We start from the raw sequence: 20,888 nt of genomic DNA on the forward strand, positions 1-20,888 counted from the left end.
AGACTGATACAGACTAACGCCAGCAGATATTTTATCAGAGCCAGCAGTTGATTAACCAATGAATCAATATTTGGTCAAACATTGCAATGACATGTTTGTTCCAAATCCAGTTGTGCCTTTTTGTTTGGTGTAATCAGGCTCACCTTAGTTCATTCCTTTTGTTTCATCCTCTTGGAATTTTAAAAATATTCCAAGAAATCACATGGTTTAACTCAGCTACTTCTACAGTGAAATTTTTACTACTCAAAACATACAAACATCTCTTCCTGCAGCTTTGTTTCCTGAGCAGAGCAAGATGGCTAAACTCCACAACGACACATCAGAACCCAAGCCACCTGAAAGTATGATGAAAAGCATGTGGGGGAAAGGGCTAAACATAGAACAACAGGCCAAGAACACACCTTTTTACCTTTTTCACCTGTTTAGTGGAGGTTGAAAACACTTTGTATATTACCACCTCGGGGTCTAATTGCTCATCTTGCATTAAAATATATTACAATGTCTTTCAGAAAGCAACGGATATTAAGCAATGCCCTGTGATAATAGTTTCTACCATTTTCTTCTTCTCTCACAGGAAAAATAGAGAGGAGCTAATGAAGAACTAGTGCATCTTGTCTTGCATGTTCCCCTTTGACAGGAACAGCTTCCAGGAAATGACCTCCCTACAACACGAGAATCACTGTGAAGGAGTTGTTTTTTTTTTTCTTGATTATTTTACAGGATGGACTCAGTCATGTCAAATTTATGACTTTCCTCTACAGAATGCCTCACCTCACTGAATGCTTAGGGGTCCTTTTACTGTTGGCTGGATTGTTTTTAGCTAGTTTGCCATGCAAGAGGCTGTAGCTTGTGCAGGGGAGAAGGGAGGACTCCTCAGCATCCAAGTATCTGCTGCAGCTCACGTAAATGACTCACCTGACTTATGCAAACATACCTTTCCTGAAGAAGCTTCTGAAGCATGCTAGACACCACCTGCAAGCCACAGCAAGAGCCAAATTTTTCACTTCAAAAATCCAATGACTTTTTCGAACATTTCAGCCCTCCAGATCAGCATGTTAGTTAGTGCAGTGCTCCCTGGTCTTCAAAGCAATCGCATCATCCCTCAGCCACTTAGGCGTGTGGAGACATCTGCACCCCAGAGGGCCAGAGCAGATACCAAAGATGAACACCAAGGACTACTCGCTTCAGATTCCCTCACAGCTGTCCTACTGATGTGTTATTTCAACAAGCTGTTAGGCTTTCATCCTTCAACTACAAGGTCAGGAGGAACCTGGCCCCGCACTGCCCTCTGCTCCAACCCTGTCCCGATGCTGGTTTTGTCTGCATAGCCGCTCTGGGCTTGGGGGGAATCAGCTGGCTGCAGGGGGACAGGCACAGGCCTATTAGCATCTCCACAGCTCAGGCCAGTCTGCTTGATTACTAATTCATTCGACTTAATTAATTTTTAATTTCACACAACCTCAGCTGTTATAAATCAGGCCAACCAGGCCAAAGAAACATCCATAGGAACAGGCAACTGCCTGCCGAAGCGGTGTCTGATCACAGGTTCAGCTTCAACAATCTGTCACCTGAGAGACAAGAAGGAAGCAAATTGCTTTTCACAGAAATTATTAGAAAATATTGCCTTGATTAATTATGCTGTCTCAGAAAGGGAGGAAAAAGGACAGAAAAATCTGCATCAGTTCTGAGCTCTATAATCCAGTGTTTGGTATTGCAGCCTGCTGAATTGTTTAATCATCTAGCAAATCTAATTAAAAGAAAAAACAACAACAGCAAAAAAAAAAAAAAAAAAACTTTTTTTTTTTTTGTGAAAGAAGTAATAAGAATTTCTTCATTAAATAATGAAGAAAACAACATAAAATATTAACACCCCTGTATCTATGTAAACAGTATCTAGGCTTTTCATAGATGTTTCTGTCTTACTGTCTGTCCTTAGGTTTCTCTGCCACAGCTACAGGAAAAATAATCTTAATGTAGATATTGCCAGATGATTAAGATTCACTTGATAGACTTCTCCCTGTCTTCTGGTGCTTTGTTAACACGAAACAGTTATTTACTAAATACACCTGTACAGCAATAGCATGTTTTAGTTCCATCAGAATTACATCTCATGCAAGGCAAACCACTTTCTCTCATCAGCAAACTTCAGGAAGGGCTGCTGCCTTCTTTTTACTTTTAAAATTAAAAGTCATTGGAAGTATAAATTCAAACCTTGGTTAGAGCTGGGCTGACCCTGCTGGAATAAATGGAAGACTAATTAATTCCAGAATCTCAAAACATGAACCTGAGTGGGTCCAAATATTAGCCTTTTAATATTCATATATTGGGGACCACTAAATGATATCATAACAAATGCAGTACAGAATATGATGCATCGTGTGCACATAGCTAATTTTAGACAAACTGTGGCTGAATCCAGAAATTTCCTACAGAACTCCTTTCTTTTCTACTGGACAGGCCTGCTGCATTTCCATCTACATATTAGCACTGATTTGCTACAAATAAGGTTATTTTGCTTCTGAAGAATAGAACCATATATTCAATATATTTACAATTGTGAACACAAAAACTACTGTACCAAGTAAGACCAAAGCTTCATCAAAACATCTGTCCTTACTGGAGGCCACCTAACTGCTCGTGCCTGAGATGAATACAGCAACATGACAAATGTTTTGATAATTAATAACTTGTGTGTGTGAAGAAAGAAATGATAAAATATTTTTTGTCTTTTTTGGTATTAGAGAAGTACTCTGAGGTACGCTTGTTTCCAGAATGCCCTCCTGGTACAGTGTAGGTGCTTCAGTCTGTTGTCTGATATTCTTTTTAAGCAACTATCTGCAATAAAAATGTTCAGCTTTGTATACTTAAGATGCAGTGGTCTGGAGAACACAGGGCCTGAATCAAAAATACCTCTGATTTGACACTTAACCTCCAAAATCAAGGTCCAATTAATGCATCTGCAAAACCACAAAAAGGTGAGACTCTTGCTAAATTTTTATCTTATTTTGTAGAATATCACTTAGGAATAGCAGTCACTACTTACATACATAATATACTGAGCAACTAAAGCAACGCCTCTTCTGTAAGTCACCAGGCAGATTAACTATAACAGGCAAATGTGCTAACTGATCCCAAGGAAAGCAATTTTAGCAACAGCAAAGCCAGCTTGCTTCTGCTATAAGGGCGTTTTCTCATATGACCTCATACACGCTGATACTGCATTTAGTCTCTTTCATTCCACAGAACAAAAATCTCACTTCTGATTTGTTTCAAGCTAGATGTCTTCCTCCCCTGAGAAGGTTTAAATACACATTATGAGCTTGGTCGAGTAATCACTCAAAGCAAAATTCTGACTCAAGCCCACAAGAGCTTTGTCTGCATAAGGACCACAGGCCTGGCCTCTTGTGAATACTTTCACTTAATACTGAAAGGCTTCATTGTTTACTGTATTACCAGAACATGTATATGTGCTTATAAATGGGAGGCATTTATCATTCTCAAGCAGTGATGAGGTGGCCGTGGTTCACGAAGCGAGCAGAGAGATGAGACTCAAGAAATCTGGGTTCTGTTTCTCACTGGGTGACAGATTTATGCAGCCAAGCAACTGCATCTTCTTCTTTTTTAAGACTCGATTTGTAAACTGTAGATGAAGCTTGATTATGCTGCAGAGTGCTTTTAGATTAATGAATTAAATTCCCTGACTGATCATTAAACAAAGAGATTTCTTAGCAAATATAATCATCAGTACAATGAAATATGAATGAGACCATTCAATGGGATGGCGGGGATACAGGAAATCTCTCATTTTAGAGAAGCTAAAGTTGTATTTTAGTCCAGTTTTGCTAAAAGACTGTTTTCTGCAACAAACATTGTGCAGGAGCCCTTGCAGAAGGCCAATGTTACTGCAATGTTACTGCAATTACTACACAGAGACAGAACAGACGAACCTTTTGGCACGTAGGATGCCAACTCCTCTTCAAGCAGCCATGCACATCAAGTTATGGGAGATCACAGAGGATTTTTGCCCGTGCCATGGGTTGCACTGCCGCTGCCACAGCCCCTGCTCCTCTCCCCCAAGGCACAGCTGCAGGGCACCTGGGCCAAGGGGAGCACACTGCAGGACAGCACATCCAAGACCTCCTGCTGCTGAGAAGCAACTTCGCTAGCTTGCACCTGTGAACAATGAAGCAGGCAGCCTGAAATCAGGTCTGAGAAACAGGCAAAGGACTGTTTTGTAGCAGGAAGAGCCTGCTCTCTGAACACAGATAGACGTTTCACTACAGTAACCTTTGTGACACACCTTGAACAGGAACAGCATGGGGCAGAGGAGGTCAGAAAGTACTCAACAGCCTGATTCTTGGAGAGTTTTCTTCCTCTGGAAGAGCTGCTGGGGCTGTGTTCACCAGAAATGCTGAAAGAAATGATCTTCCTGAGTGAAGAGGAGCAGCTGCACACTGCCAAGCTGTGAGCCTGACTCGAATCCAGGTGGTAAGAAGAGGTCACATCATCAGCCAAGAAAAAACATGCAGTATGGGCTGGCTACATAACCACCGGGCACCGAAGAATGAAAAGAAAGAGAATGAAAATAAAAGGAAAAAAATGACTGAACTAAAACCACAAGGAATGAAGGCGGGAGGCATATAAAAAGTAGGTTATGAGATCAAGTCACAGAGGAGCCTACAGGAGAGCCCAGGGGAGCCACCCTGAGCTGAAGGTGGGAAGTCAGGTGAGGAGGAGGAGGAGGAGGAAGAGCAGCAGCAGCACCTGGTGCAGCACAGGAGCACAGCACCTGCAACCAGTGGGGATCGTCATCTTCAGCTGTGTGGCAACCCGCAATGTGCTATACATATAGTGGGAACATATTAGAAAGAGTGCCTTCACTTCTCCCCTTTTTTCAAAAAAGGGATGAAGACACATATAAACTTTACTTGCACTAGGAGGCTGACTGAAAGCATCGCAGCACTGGAGGAGATGATGCTGCAGGGACATCCATCTCTTCAGCTCCACACTTCCACCAGAACACGTCATCTGGGGGAAATACCTCGTGTTTCTGAATGCCGCTGCAACTTAAAAAGAGAACATTTCAGCTCTCACAATACCTTATGCTTGTGAGCAAAGCTGAGAAGACATGAAGTGTAACATATGAACAAAAGCCATTCAGATGTAACAATTTATGTCATTAGTTAAATAATTATTTTTAAACAGCCCTCTATAATAAATTTCCTCAGGGTAAACCAGACCAAAACAGCTGTTGCAAAGAGCTAGTAACCAAATCAGAGCTCAAATTAAGCCTGGCAAACAAACACTTTTTTGGCTGCAGCCGCTGAGGCTGCTGGAGGGTTTAAACAACACTAATACTTCATTTCCGCATCAAGTTTTGATTCTTTCCACTGCATGTGCCTTGGTAGCTAAGTCTTTGAAACAGAGTTTTAAAACAGACCTCCCTGATCTAAAAGCATTAATTATTATTTATGTCACAGCTCGCCTCTGTACATTAATTCTATTACTTTCATGTAAACCTGAAATCCTGCCTTCTTTTTGCATTAGCACTATGCGTATCTAAATGAAAAGTTTAACACTTGTTAGTTGCTTTTTAACATACCTTGCATTAGGTAAAATTCCCCTCTGGCAAGCTTTGCTGCCTGGCATTACCCACAGGGCAATATTTGGCATAGGGCGGCAGCGGCGGGTGATCCCAAGCCACCCCACCCCTTGGCCACTTGGTGCCGAGCTGGTGCAGACCCCCAGCCCCAGCATGGGGCACCCAGCCCGGCCCCAGCAGCTCCTGTTTGGGTTCAGAGGGAGCACCCCATGCTGGGACAAGCAGCCGCTCCAGGCTGCACCCCCACCGTTTCCATATGTTTTCAAATAAATCTCCCTGTCCTGCCTGTTATAAATGGCTCTCTCAAGACATGCAAAGCAAGTAAAGGCCAGATTTCAGTTCTTCTCTTTCTGGGACGTATCCGTGTATGTATATATACCTATACAGGGATATATATATATATGGCTGTGACAGAGAGAAAATATATGTCAAGACGAACAGTGGGAAAAAGGACAGTTTTTCTGTTAAGGCACTGAAAAGACTTACTTGAACCAGAAGACCAGACCCAAAGCCCTTAAGCACGCTGGAAGTTCAGTTCTATGAACATAATAATTCATGTAAATTTCTAAATTATAGGGCAGAAGCATGACAGTTGCAAACTGTTTCAATATATTGCTACTTGAAGCATTTCTCATGCATACAGCTCTAGCTACAGTGAAACTATGATCAGGAGGACTCTGCAAAACATAAAACCACGAGCACTGAAAACAAAGCCCTCAGGTTATCATAACTCTTCTGCAACAAGATACATACAAGCAACTGGCAATATCTGTCGTAACTGATAAATATTTTTTAAAAAAAGCCTGGGTGTACAAACGTTCCATTAAAATGTTCCATTAAATTTCTTAAAATTACTCAGCATGCAGAAAGCCGGCAAAACTGGGCCCTGAGTGACTAGAGCTGTAAAAATAATGGAGTATGCAGTTATCTACATTATAACCTAAGTTTTAGCTGGACCAATTGACATCCACAAACACACGGTTATTGCAAATACATGTAGCTGTGCTGGTGAAACTCAGTTTCTGATTTATTAGTAAGAAGCTATTTTTAGACGGAATATTTGCTACAGAACCTCTTTTTTTTTTTTTTTTTAAATCAAGTTGATCACCTGAAATTTTGATTCCATCTATTCGTAAAATCACACAGCTAATTGCTTTTGCTTTCTAACTGGATAATTTACACACTCAAATTAGCATCACATAGACATTATACAGTTCATTGAAACGTTTATGAGTACATGTTCACATTAGTTGTAGAGGCTAGCCAACTGGAATCTAAAAGAACACCATCTGACTAATATTAGCACTAACTGTTCAGTATTTTCAACTGCAATTTAATACAAAATGGTTTTGAATAACCGGCAGAGCTGAAGATCTTCACTGGGCAAATTGGCTAAACAATTGATTAGTTCCTAATTTTGCAAACTTCATAATCTGATTTGTAAGGTATTTCAAAATACAAAAGGAAACGTATTCAATGATTTATTGTAGTGCTTCCCCTAACTGATGCATTGCCATTTAAGAGGAACAGGATTTTATCAAAAAGCCACATACATTCTCATCTGTACAAGACCTTCTTGTTGTTAAAAATGCTTGGCTCACTCCCATCATCAGATCAATGGGAATTTTGCAACTGATCTCAAAGATGACAAGAGCAACCCCTTGCTCAGAGGCTTTGTATGTGAAGCATAAAGACAAAAAATACACTCCACCAGGCAGCCATTGCCCAGCTCCCCACCCTCAGAGAAGGTGAAAGCAAGCTTTGCTGATGAGGAAAGCATTCCTCCTCGCCTGGGCCACTGCCGTTTCAGCTGACAGACTTCAGCATGCCATCATCTGTCTCCGTCACAGGTTCCACCGAGTCCTGCTGAGAGCCAGCAAGGAGCATTAATCCTCAGCCAAGCAGCCTGCCAACTGTTTGCTCTGGGAAAGCTGTCTTCCCCTTGCCCACCCGCTCCCTCTTACCAAAACAGGAATGCAGTAGACAAGGATAAAAAAGTAGTCTGTGCAAAGGTCTGCAGGTCCATCACAGCATGAGAAGGTGAAATAAAAAGTTACGTCAACAACAACAAAGAACAAATGAATGCTTTGATGTTATGAATAGCTGCTGAAGCAGAAGGTGAAGCATGCTGCTTGCACCCCAACTCCTTCCTCCTGCCTTCCCCACATGCCTCCACTCCTCAGGGAAAAGCATCCAGGCAGACTCTGGCCATTTTTAATGTTTTTTCTCTTCAGCTGAGTTCCTCTACGATGAACAAACCTTTAATTCTTTGGAAACTGCTTACTAGAAATTATGAAAGTTGTGCAAGCACGATCTTGATGATTTTCCAGTGGGACTCATATTCTCCTCATAAACCTTTAAGAAGTAATAATACACAAAATCTTAACCATCATAGCTCTTCAGAGGTTATCTAAGTGATGTCAGGGAGCCTCCTGTTGGGCCCTTGTGGGAAGGATACCCCATTACAACCAAAAGTCTCTAATACATAGCAGTCAAGATCCTTCGACTCCAAATTTCTTCATAATTTCAATAGGAAGAAATGCATAGCATTTTCTTCTTCACCAAATAGAAACTTCCTCAGATTACAAAGGACATGACTGCTGTCCAAGAGTAATTGTTTCTAAATTGGTTATAGAGGCAGTACACAACCTTGTACTTATTGTTTGTTTTGTTTTAAAACCAATCCTTCTTGGATACAGCCAGATTTCCAACTCAAAGAAACAGTCCACTGAAAGTCAACAAACACATCATCAAGCACTACAAGTTTCAATGCTCCAAAACAGATTTACAGTCCACAATAAAAGACCAAAAGCCAAAACTGTATCAAAAACACATCATCTTTGAGATTGGAATTGCTCTTGATTAAGTCCTAGATCACAACAGCAGCAAAGATTTATGTTTTTCAGAGTTCCAGATGATCCAAAAAAAATATCAGACATCCTACAGTACAATACAATTGTACTGAATACAAAAATGTTCAGATGTTTGGGAATCAGATAGACTTGGGCAAAACAACACAGGAAACCATCCCCGTCCTACCCTTATATCTCAATTCTGGCAAAAAAATTGATGTAGAGAGCTGGAGAAGAACATAGCATCTAAGGTGCCTAAAAGAAGTCAAAACCTGGAGAAACACAGGCAGCCCTGAGCTACATCTGATTGCTGCAGCTGATCCAGTGCTTCAGAGGAAACTGAAAGACACAACAACTCAAAACCAAAAATTCTAAAGCATGACACACACACACACACAAAACAGGCTGTAGATAAGCAGTAACTTATGAGAAATTATCTGAATCAATATCCTCCTCTATCTGTGTGAGACATTTATAATTAGGAACTTCTTTTCTCTCCAGTTGAAACTGCTTACACCACCATATATGTAGTCATAGAGGTATATGCTTATTTTATGCTAACATATTAGAATATTTGCTGCCCTTAAGAGAGACAAGAAAACACCTGTACTTTGGATGATTATTTCAATCTGGTGGATATGCAATCTGTGGATGCACATCTGTGGATCTGATGCTAACATGCAAGTGTGTGGTAACAGCTTGACTGCTATTATTGCAAGACAGACAAGGAAGCTTCCCAACAGATGGATAACTGAGAGGCTATAAGATAATCCCTAATTACAAAAGAATTTGAGATAGATGGCAGGCCTGAATTTTAAGGCAGTAATTTAAACACATTGGCCCTAAAAAGCAATTATTGAACACAAAAACAACCAACTCAGTTCCAAAGAAGCCCTTAATCCATCTTTAAACAAACTTTCTACTGAAAGCATTTCTGCATGAACACCTACTTTTACCACAGAATTTGGGTTGTGGGGTTTTTTGTTTTTTATTTGCCTGTGTGCATGTTTTTCAATTAAAAATACAACAAGGTCTACTCTAAGCCAAAGAAGAGGCTGAGAATTAAAAGGTTAGGTTGTTACCACATTACAGATACACATCTGAGCCTGAAATCCCATTGAAAAAAAATTAATGCGATTCATACTACAATCCCATTTCAGATTCACTGCAGATTAGAATGGACCAGCATCACTGGCTACAGCGTGGGGGCAAATCTAAAAGGGAAACTATATATACATGTATATGTACATACGTGTATATAAATATAGATAATACATACAATATAATACATATAATTATACATATACATACGTGTACATAAATATATTGGTGAGTTGCTAGCCTCATGCCCCTCTATTAAGTGCTCTGCAGGCTAGGGTTAAGCTCACCGGACAGAAGGAAGCTCTTGGGATCTCTGTATCATGAAAATGCAGTCCTCTGAGCTCAGGACAAGAAGCAGCCCTTTCTCTTTGAAGTCATTTCCACAATTTCTGAGACACTGTTGAATGTTGAGAAACTCAGTGGTCTTAAGAATTCAGCAATATAAAGTAACATTAAGGAAATACTTAAAATTCTGGACAGTACCATAGAAGAGAAACAAAGGGATCATTTGCACACACCTTCCTCCGAGGGAAAGGTTTCTGAGAAACTAGCACATCCGTTCTAGACTACAACTTCATTTAGACAACCTTAATTGAACCATAGATGCACGTGTCTCAGTTTACTGTAATTCAGGTAGGATTTAAATCTTATAGCGTAACACATTTATTACTATTATTTTATTATCATCATTTACAAGTAATTCCATTCAAGACTTATGTCAAGTGACTACCATATACCCAAACATAGATATCCAAAAGCCAACATGATTATTATTTTTTGTCCTGGAACTTGTACATCTTCTTTAGCAGTTAGGCATGGAGCAAAATTACATGGAGATGCTTGTTTGCCTTTAAAGACACGATAAAATCCTACTCCTGTCTCAACTCAAATCAATATGATTTCCCTTCTTATGACAGCTTTACCTTCCAAATTTATTTATGAATACTAGCAGCAGCATTTAGATCTTAATAGAAAAAAATACATAGGCACTTTTTACTTACCCCAGTACCTTTTTCCCTCCTTTCTTCTCTCTTCCTGTTTGCTTTCCTGTTCTGACTTTTTTGGAAGTACTGTCTCTGGCTTTCTTTCTCTTCTACCATCTGCTGGTACTCAGTGCAGGTAGAGAAAAGATACAGAAATCGATTCCCCTTTCTTTTACAGTTAATTTCACTGCCAGTTCATCCCCTCACATGGCAGTAGAAACAAGACTTCCACCGCTTATTAAATGGTGCACAAGTAGTAATTAAATGCCTTTTTAATTCCACCCCAAGTTAACAAATACATATTCATATGGCCTTGAGGTGAAGGCTCTGGACACCACATCTTATCAGTCAAACTTGGCCCTAAAGTCACAGAGGTTATGCACCATATAATGGCAGTTTAATGAATGGTCTATTAATTTATGAAACAGAAGGTTCATTAGCCACACTTAACTGAGATTTCTGAACATTTTCTTCTGCTAATATGCCCTGCTCCCTACCCAACTCTAATTTTTTTCAGGGTGAACGCCAGTTTTAGAGCTGGAACAACGATCTCATGTTCGTGGTTAACACACCTTGACTTCACTTCAAGTCACAATCCCACAGCCTTGCTTTAGTTTTCCATGAACCTTATGGCAGCAAAACCTGGAAATTCCTAGAACAGATTTGAAGAGCAGCCTGTTAAAGTAACTGCCCTTACCTGTCATATTGGTATTAGGATCACATTACAGAGAGGAAAAAAATAAAAGAAGAGAAAAATATTGTTGGAGTTTCAGAGAATTCAAGTTGTTTTGTAATCTGAAGAACACTAAAGCAGTTGGAGATGCCCCATTAAACTGGGGCTATGCAACATTGAATAATTTGCTTGTATCCCTTTGTATAACAATAATGAGTAAATTATGCGATTCAATATGATAGCAAAAGAGCAGTTCTTATTGCATTTTACGGCCTCCTATGAATAATATTAAAAATTTTGTTCTGCAATACACTTATAAATAAAACAATTCTTTAGATGCATACCTAAATCTTAGAATTAAATCAGAGATTGAGGGATTCTTCAGGTTAAGTCAAATCTCTGTATAATGTTGCAAAACATCGAAGAACATATTTAATGACTGACTTTAATATAATGTTAGCCAAACTTTATGGCCTTTCTTTCTTCAGCTGGCTAACAGATGACAACTTTGTGTTTCACTGCTTTATAATAATCAGTTTAGAGATTTTTTTCTTTTTCCTGAAGATATATTTTTTCCTTCAATAACAAGTTTCTTCAATATATTCCCATTATTTAGCATTCAAAAAAAATTAAAAAAAATACGTTCTTAAACATAAGTAGACTGTTGGTGGAAGATTGTTAGTTGCTTGTTTATTGGCATTTCTTAGAGCTAAAAGCTGGGTACTTCCACGTAATTTCTTCTGTTATTCTCCTTGCATTAAAAATCCGTGCCAAATCAAAGTGAACAGAACCTACATATTTTACTCAAGACTAATTTTTGTGAAAAGTTGTTCCTTCAGATGGGAGGATTTTGAACTCCTGATGACCACCTCACTCCAACATACGAATTGACCACTACTAATGTTTATGCGAACCATAAAATTCATCAGGTTTCCTGTTATTCACATGCCCAATTTACTAGAATTAAATTAATTCTAGTAAATATGAATAAAGGCAATGTGACATAAGTGAATGCTTAAATAATCTGTTAAAAACAAATGAACTCATGAATTAATCAGCTTCTCTAACAAAGCATGTAGTTTTGGTTGAAAAACTTCGAAGGAATTGTACTATGAAACTTTGATATGTTTTTACAGCACAAAGAGCGGCCTAGACAGTTATAAACAAACTACTTTTTTTTTTCTTTTTTTTTTTTTTTTTTTTAAGCCTACAACCTTTTCCTGTCTCTTAATCGTGATCATTATTCAAAAATATTATTTTAAACTATCTACAGAAGAAGTATCACAGGATAAGGTACAATTTGAGAAAAAACAAGCGTAACTGTTGTTTTACCAACAGTTGTAACTGCTGTTTTACCAACAGCAGGTAAAAATGCATTACTTCAACCATATCGTTGAAGAGAACTGTCCTGTATCACTTCTGCAGTTATTCAGGGTTGGCATAGTGTCAACTTTTACCATATGTTTTTTCTTCCCTTGTTGAAAGTGAATCTTTCTGTCAAAGAGCAGCTGTTCTAAATTATCACATCAAATTTTAACCTTACAGTAGACAACCACTGAACCCACAGATTCACAACAGTGAAATAGTTTGCCTCCTTGACCTATGAAGGATTTGTCCTTGTTTAAGTCTACTTCTGCCTTAGCACAACAGATATGCCAATTGTCGTGGTATAAGATGTGGACAGGTACTTAGAACTGAAACCACAAACAAATTTTAGACAATGAATTTCTCACCTTCTATTCCTAAAAAGACTAAGTGAAGTCCAATGTATTACTGTTTTTGTTGTGCTATCAAGAATAAAATGCAATTTCAATGAAAAGAAAATGGGACATTAGGAATGCAGGTCTTGTTGTTATTGGGTTTGCAATTCCAAGAAACAGACAATTCCAATACTTCTGCAGTGTAAGTGTTTCAAGAAAGTCTGATACCAATTACTGGTTATTTAGATGTCTGCTAACAGCATGTTTTGACAACATCCCTCACGTTGAAGAGCAGCAGACGTATATATATTCTTGTCTTCCTGTACTCATCTTTCAAGATGGTTCTTACTTTAAGAGCATTTTTGTGGAACATTATCAAAACTTGCAGTTCTCACTACAATTGCTCTCTATTAAAGTCTAGTGCCAGCTGTCAGTTGTAATGCAAACCCCTGTTAGCCTTTACAAGCTCTGCTCTGGAACTAACAAGTGATTGTCAAATAACACTATGCACAGACACAAGTGGCAGAGAAACCGATGCAAAAAGTGCGTGCTCAGTGACTTCACACTGACAATGCAATCTTTGTGCCACTCCAAGCTAAGCTTCTACTCAAAATCAGCAAAGATAGTACAAGCAAAACATGTTCAGGATGATTCTATTAATTTAGCTTTTAATCTTCTGAAAACCTCCAAAGAAGCAAAGCCATTAAAATGAAAAGGTTAAGAAAATGCCATGAGCATCCCTTAAGATACCTGAAGTAAAATCCTGCACAAAAATTTAACAGTCATGGTTTTGAGCATGTAAGAAACTCTGACAACATAAGGTGTGGATTTCCAAGTTAAAAACCAAGTACAAGTCTCACACATATTTGTTGAACTGTGCAGAATCTGGATCTGCATCAAGTATATGCCCTAGCTTTATTTATTTATTTATTTATTTTGCTGCTGGAAAAGCAGGTGAGGTAGATGAGGAAAGAATTATGTACAGTGTGGCTCTTTGGCACAGCAAGTGCCACCTCTACACCACCAGAGACCTGCACTGAACAGACAGTGAAACTATATTAGGTTGCATTTTGCCAGTTATTAATATTTTTGCAATTATTTTATTTTCTGACCACACATGTCCATTTCCATACTAGTTTCAAATACACTCTGAAAATTCATTTCTGAATACACCTGCTCATGTAACATGCTGATACCTTGGAGCAAAGTATTAGAAAGCTTTTTTAAAGAAATACTAGGTTCCTCATCAAGGAATATTAAACGAATAAAGATATTTTAGAAAGCTTTTTTTAAAAGAACACTAATACTAGGCTCTTAATAATTGCATATTTAAAAAAAAAAAAAAAAGTGATATCTGTAAACAAGTGTTTGTTTAAATATGCCTGTCAAAATCTGCAAAAAATTAAAATTTCTTTGCAGGTAACTGCAGAGCAAATGCTTTCTAACTTGAGAATCTGTACAGTATCGTACCAAAAAAACTCCATTCTCAAAATTTCAGAATATATGTATAATCTTGGCTTGTTTAGGATATGTGAAAAATGTGTTCACAAATCACAACATTGTGCCCAACCAGTTTTACCTCAGAAACCTGCATTTTTGAATCTACTGAGTTTATGATATACAAATTGGAGAATTCTTTCCAAATTTTTAATAGAAAATACTACATAAAAAGTTGGCTGTGATCTTTTCAAAGTGCTCAGAGCAGAATTAATTTTGCCCATATGAAAAATCATCTGCGTATCTAATTTTTTTAAGATTAAAAAAAACTCTAAGAAAAAAGGTAAATCCTTCATTGTGTGTTGTGCTTATAGAATATAAGTGAATAAAAATAATGAATATTTTACAAATAATGTGATTCATAATTTATAGCTGCTGTCATTTTAAGTTTACTAGCTTGAGAGATTGAGTCCTTTTAAAAAAAAAATAAAAACAAAACATCTATCTTCCTTTTTAAAAGTAGAAACGTACTTCAAATCTAAGGAAAAAATACACCTCAAGCCTGTGCTTTAAATAATTGAAGTCCATATGCTTTTCCAGATTTAATGTAACAGGCAACTCTCTTAACAGTTATTTTATTTATATATATATATGATCTTCATATGACCAGTTCCCACGTTTAGCAAAACTGTTCCTATACAGTGTCTAGGAGTTAAAAATCACACACTTCAGTACCATAAGCAACACATCCCAAGTCACTCAGTAATTTCCAAGGGAAAATGTTATCATCTTTGCAGTTGCAGCAAGCATGTGTGCCTTCCGTCTGTTTTCACTTGCATAAAGCTAAACAGTTCCTCGCAGTACCTTTGTTCTCTTCACGTGTAAAGTTGTCTTTCATCTACTGCTACAAGCAAGTGAAACATATATTTACTTATTCAGAGACAAAATGATTATTTTAAGCATAGAAAGAAAAGAAATGTTTTCCATCCTAAGTATTAATGTTGTTTTGCATATTTTTATCTCAAGTGCGGTATTCATTCTACTGAAAGAATCAAGCATTGAATGCAATGATTCACATTTAGCAGTCACAGATGGCATTCCTTTCATATCTCCAGGAACTCTCAGAGAGAAATACGATTTGGGATATGCTCACTATACAACTTAAAGCATTGAATAATTTAGTGTTAGTAGAAATTTCATGAAGTCTTTTTTGCAATAACCAGGCACACTTCACCTCTCCCTCCCTCACCCCTTACTCCCTTTCCTTCCATTCAACCCACCTGATTAATTGCTAAAAATGATATATACAGGGAAGGGCCATTAGAATAAATCCTCTCTTTTTCTTCTGGCTTTGTCATAGACAATGTGTCAGTCACTTGTGGTTAAAGATTACAATTTTATTACATACTTTTACAAGGAAGTTTACAATTCCAGTTCCAGCAACTAAAATTTAGAACTTCCCCTGAAATGGTAGTATGCAGAAAATATAATTTTGTGCTTAGAATCATTCTTTTCAAGCCCACAAATTTCATTTTCCTTTTGATAACTGGAGTCACAAAGATTTTTTTTGGTCTTGAGGCTCACCTGTTAACACCACTCAAAAGAACGTTCAAGCTCACTCATACTTCCACGTGGATATACGATTGTACACTGCATGCTCGCTCATTATCATGAAAAATATCATTCTCCATGTCCAGCTAGGCTTTCTGAAGCACACAAAATAAACCAACGAAAGAATAGACACATTTGGGATGGAAGAGGTTTATTAGTCTAACCCTGCTAGTGCAGGATTTGCTTTGTCAGTTGGTTACTGTTTTTATAAAGAAACATCTCCTGAAAGGAGTTTTCCACCGTTATTTCTCTGAGGAAACTTCCAAATTACTACAGAACTAACAGCAAAGACATTTCTTCTCATGTTTATCCTACATTTACCTATTTATTTTGATGCTGTTACCCCAACTAACCAACCTTCATATCATTAAGGCTGTTTCCTTTGTGTATCATGCAAAACTAAAGCGAGCCTAGCTTCTCCACATAAAAATCACTCATGGGACTGGTGATGTGAATGCTCTTTTCCAAACATTATGCCACTGCATCCATTCCTAGTATACTTGCAAACTGAATATTACATGCAAGCCTCATTGCTCTTTTCATAAAAATCACATTCTTTACTTTAAGTATCTACAGAGACAGTCACAATGGATGACTCAGTCAAAAAGGATGAGTGAATGTATGGAGAAATTACTCTGTCCTCCAAATAAGAAGGCACTGAAAGAGAGGGAGAGCCTGAAAAACAGACAGCAGAGATAACAGGAGAGAGAGATCGAGATTCATGTTAATAAAAAAACTGAAAAGGTAACAGTTATGTATTATTCCTTACTATATAAGGATATGGAAAATCTTACCCAACTGACTTAAAACAGAAAGCAAACACATTAGAAGGTATGCTTTTCACATAGGACAAGTTATGGAATTCATTCCCATAAAACTTATAGATATGAAATATATCTGAGTCATAAAGGCAGACAAATTAAGAGGTGGCAGGTCACCGATTCCTATTACATACCATTTTTCTTACAACACACGCCTTAAGGCTTTGTAACTCACTGGCTGATTGTTAAAGGCCAAGGAACATACCCTGTAAAGCAGTGCTTTATTCAGTTTCTTATGTTTTTCCTTAAGAATCTGCTTTGGGATTCTATCAGAGAAAGAACACTAAGGTGCATAAACCTGCTTCCATCTAATTCGCTATGGCTTTTTTATGGGAAACAAATGGAAAAGATGAGTTATCCATGTTGACTGCAGAATCAACAGAAGACTCTCAGAAGGTGTTTAGTGTGCAGTTCTAACCAGATAATTATTATTATTTTTTTAAATCAAAGGTTAAAACAGTAATTCTAAGAGAAAAGATGCTATAAAGATATAGTTTGGACAAGATGGCATAAAGACAACTTAGAAAAGACATCGTGAGGAAATAGCCTTATTTAACCATGAAATATTACATAAAGATTGAATAGACAAAATCACTATGACGCATGTGCTGAAAAAGCTCCAATAATAAACAGTGTACAATGGATTAGATATTCTGTATTTAGTTAACTAATGCATATTAAATAACAAAGACAAAAAGTATGAAAGAGTAGATTCTCCAATATAGCACAAACATGACATCGTACCTTACCTTATATAACCCTACTCCCTACAAAATATTTAACAGGTGCCAAAGTCCTTGCTAGAGGAGGTGTTAAATCTTAAATGTTAAATGCTGTTAACTGAAGTAGGTTATGAAGACAGCATTCCTTGAACTGATGTATACAACTGCCTTTTGAGAAATTGTTTCTCCACACCTTCACAATAGCGAGGATGCGTATGGTCACAGCAAAAAGAGTCATGATTCTTTATCTGACAGGTGGATATTGCTCAACTTGTAAAATGTTTATCAGCTGGTAAGACTGGAAACAGAACAACAATTTTACTGATGAACCAAGACGCCCAGTAAAACCAATAGACCAGTCTTGGCTTTTCATGGGGTACGTTTGTATCACACCAGGAAGAAAAGAGGCTTGAGCCTTGTGTTCTCTTTTCCTGGTTAGACAGAGAAAGGGAAGCAGTCTCAGAAGCATGTTAAAAATGGTATAAATTGTGTTATTTTGAGGGCGTGACTACGCCTTAATATTTTATCAAGTACTGAGACAGGCTGCTCTCAATAAAATTTAAATGGGCTGATTACATACCATTAGGGTCCTTCATTTTAATCATCACAATGACACCGTTTGGAAAAATAGCATTACTAAAGCAAACAAATTAAAAATAAAATAAATATTTAAAAAATCAGAAACTGTCCAAATACAGGATCAAGGAGTGATGGCCACTGTAAGTCAGTGAATGCTTCCACTTATTGTGAAAACAAAAATTTCTATTCATTGCTATTCCAAACTTCATCTGAGCATTTTTTTCCGTCAATTATGCCTTGATTCCAGCCCATACTTGCAACATCATTTTGACTGTTCTTCATACTCTACTATCTTGACTACACTGTTCTCTTGCTGAAAAACAATCGAACACTCCTCCCACCCCCCTCCCTGAGAAAAAAAATACAGCACCCTAAAAGAAGGATTAAGAGAAGGAGAGAAGAAAAGAAAAGTGAAGGAAAGGTGCAAGAGCAGCCTTCAGCAGGAAGTCAAAGCATATACTTTAAACTTTTTCCAAACCATCCAACTCCTGCTGAGTTACTGATGCAGACAAATGGGAGGTTTTGGATTACTGACTGCCTTTGGAGTGCCACTTCAATCACACCACACTGAAAATATTTGATAAATATGACTTTCAATAAAAGTTAGCAGAACATCATATGTTAAATCAGAATAAACCAGAATGACCTGTCACTATTGTTAATGGTTTCATCATGCATCACTCCCTTGATCAACAGTTGGTGAGGAAGTTAGAAAAAAAAAAAAAAAAAAAAGATGAAGAAAGAGAAATGATAGTAGTTCTATGATCTGATTTTATGTCTTCAAAATCATGAATGATCACAGAATCACAGAATTTCTAGGTTGGAAGAGACCTCAAGATCATCGAGTCCAACCTCTGACCTAACGCTAGCAGTCCCCAATAAACCATATCCCTAAGCTCTACATCTAAACGTCTTTTGAAGACTTCCAGGGATGGTGACTCCACCACTTCCCTGGGCAGCCTGTTCCAGTGCCTCACAACCCTTTCTGTGAAGAAGTTCTTCCTAACATCTAACCTAAAACTCCCCTGGCTCAACTTAAGCCCATTCCCCCTCGTCCTGTCACCAGGCACGTGGGAGAATAGGCCAACCCCCACCTCGCTACAGCCTCCCTTGAGGTACCCATAGAGAGCGATAAGGTTGCCCCTGAGCCTCCTCTTCTCCAGGCTGAACAAGCCCAGCTCCCTCAGCCGCTCCTCGTAGGACTTGTTCTCCAGGCCCCTCACCAGCTTCGTCGCCCTTCTCTGCACCCGCTCAAGCACCTCCATGTCCTTCTTGTAGCGAGGGGCCCAAAACTGAACACAGTACTCGAGGTGCGGCCTCACCAGAGCTGAGTACAGGGGGACGATCACCTCCCTAGCCCGGCTGGTCACGCTGTTCCTGATACAAGCCAGGATGCCGTTGGCCTTCTTGGCCACCTGAGCACACTGCTGGTTCATATTCAGCCGACTATCCACCATCACTCCCAGGTCCTTCTCTGCCTGGCAGCTCTCCAACCATTCCTCTCCCAGTCTGTAGCTCTGCTTGGGGTTATTGCGCCCCAGGTGCAGGACCCGGCACTTGGCCTTGTTGAACTTCATGCAGTTGACCTCAGCCCATCGGTGCAGCCTATCCAGATCCTCCTGCAGAGCTTTCCTACCCTCGAGCAGATCGACACACGCACCTAACTTGGTGTCATCTGCGAACTTACTGAGGGTGCACTCGATGCCCTCGTCCAAATCATCGATGAAGATATTAAAGAGGACCGGCCCCAGCACCGAGCCCTGGGGGACGCCACTAGTGACTGGCCTCCAACTGGACTCGGCTCCATTCACCATGACTCTTTGGGCCCGGCTATCCAGCCAGTTTCTAACCCAACGAAGCGTGCGCCAGTCCAAGCCAAGAGCAGTCAGTTTCTTGAGGAGAATGCTGTGGGAGACGGTGTCAAAAGCCTTGCTGAAGTCAAGGTAGACCACATCCACAGCCTTTCCCTCATCCACCCAGCGCGTCACTTTGTCATAGAAGGAGATCAGGTTCGTCAAGCAGGACCTGCCTTTCATAAACCCATGCTGACTGGGCCTGATCGCCTGCTTGCCCTGCAAGTGCTGCGTGATGACTCTCAAGAGGATCTGCTCCATGAGCTTCCCTGGCACTGAGGTCAAACTGACAGGCCTGTAGTTTCCCAGGTCTGCCCTCCGGCCCTTCTTGTAGATGGGCGTCACGTTTGCTAGCCGCCAGTCAACTGGGACCTCCCCCGATAGCCAGGACTGCTGATAAATGATGGACAGTGGCTTGGCCAGCTCCTCTGCCAGTTCTCTCAGTACCCTTGGGTGGATCCCATCCGGCCCCATCGACTTGTGCACATCTAAGTGCCGTAGCAGGTCACCAACCAGTTCTTCATGGATAGTGAGGGCCACATCCTGCTCCCCATCCCCTTCCACCAGCTCAGGGTACTATGATATACCCATACATGTATATATTGTTATATACATACATGTAAACTCAACCTAATCTCTGCAGAACAGAGTAGGAGCTTACCCCAAGCATCTGACAACCTGTTTTTAATAACAGCATTTATTTTATTTTACTAAGCTCAACTTTTGTTTGCTCACTTGTTTGACACTTTCTGCAGTGATTGTCTTTTTGCACTCATGTATACCTGAAACTGCAAACTAACTGCTTTCAACTGTCTACAGGGAAGCAAGCTCTTATACAGTGATTAGAAGAATATCACCAACATTTCAACATTTTTAAGCATAGCTATAAGAGGCCCTAGATAAAGTATTCCTGCATGCCTCTCCTGGTTTTAGCTCTTAGCAGAACAGTTCAAC

At 39.1% G+C, this 20,888-nt stretch overlaps 1 protein-coding gene and 1 long non-coding RNA gene across 5 annotated transcripts in view; both read right to left on the reverse strand.

Annotated features, from left to right (window-relative positions):
- EPHA3 (EPH receptor A3) overlaps positions 1-20,888 on the reverse strand; it is a 237,752-nt gene that overhangs the window by 130,293 nt on the left and 86,571 nt on the right. The window lies entirely within an intron of this gene.
- LOC311432747 lies at positions 1,418-4,738 on the reverse strand. The gene is made up of 3 exons (XR_014690287.1): positions 4,301-4,738; positions 3,948-4,173; positions 1,418-1,568 (listed from the first exon to the last, which is right to left on the reverse strand). It is a non-coding gene; the product is annotated as an uncharacterized lncRNA (long non-coding RNA).

Source organism: Aythya ferina (assembly GCF_964211825.1).
Source record: "Aythya ferina genome assembly, chromosome: 1".
Lineage (NCBI taxonomy): Eukaryota > Metazoa > Chordata > Aves > Anseriformes > Anatidae > Aythya > Aythya ferina.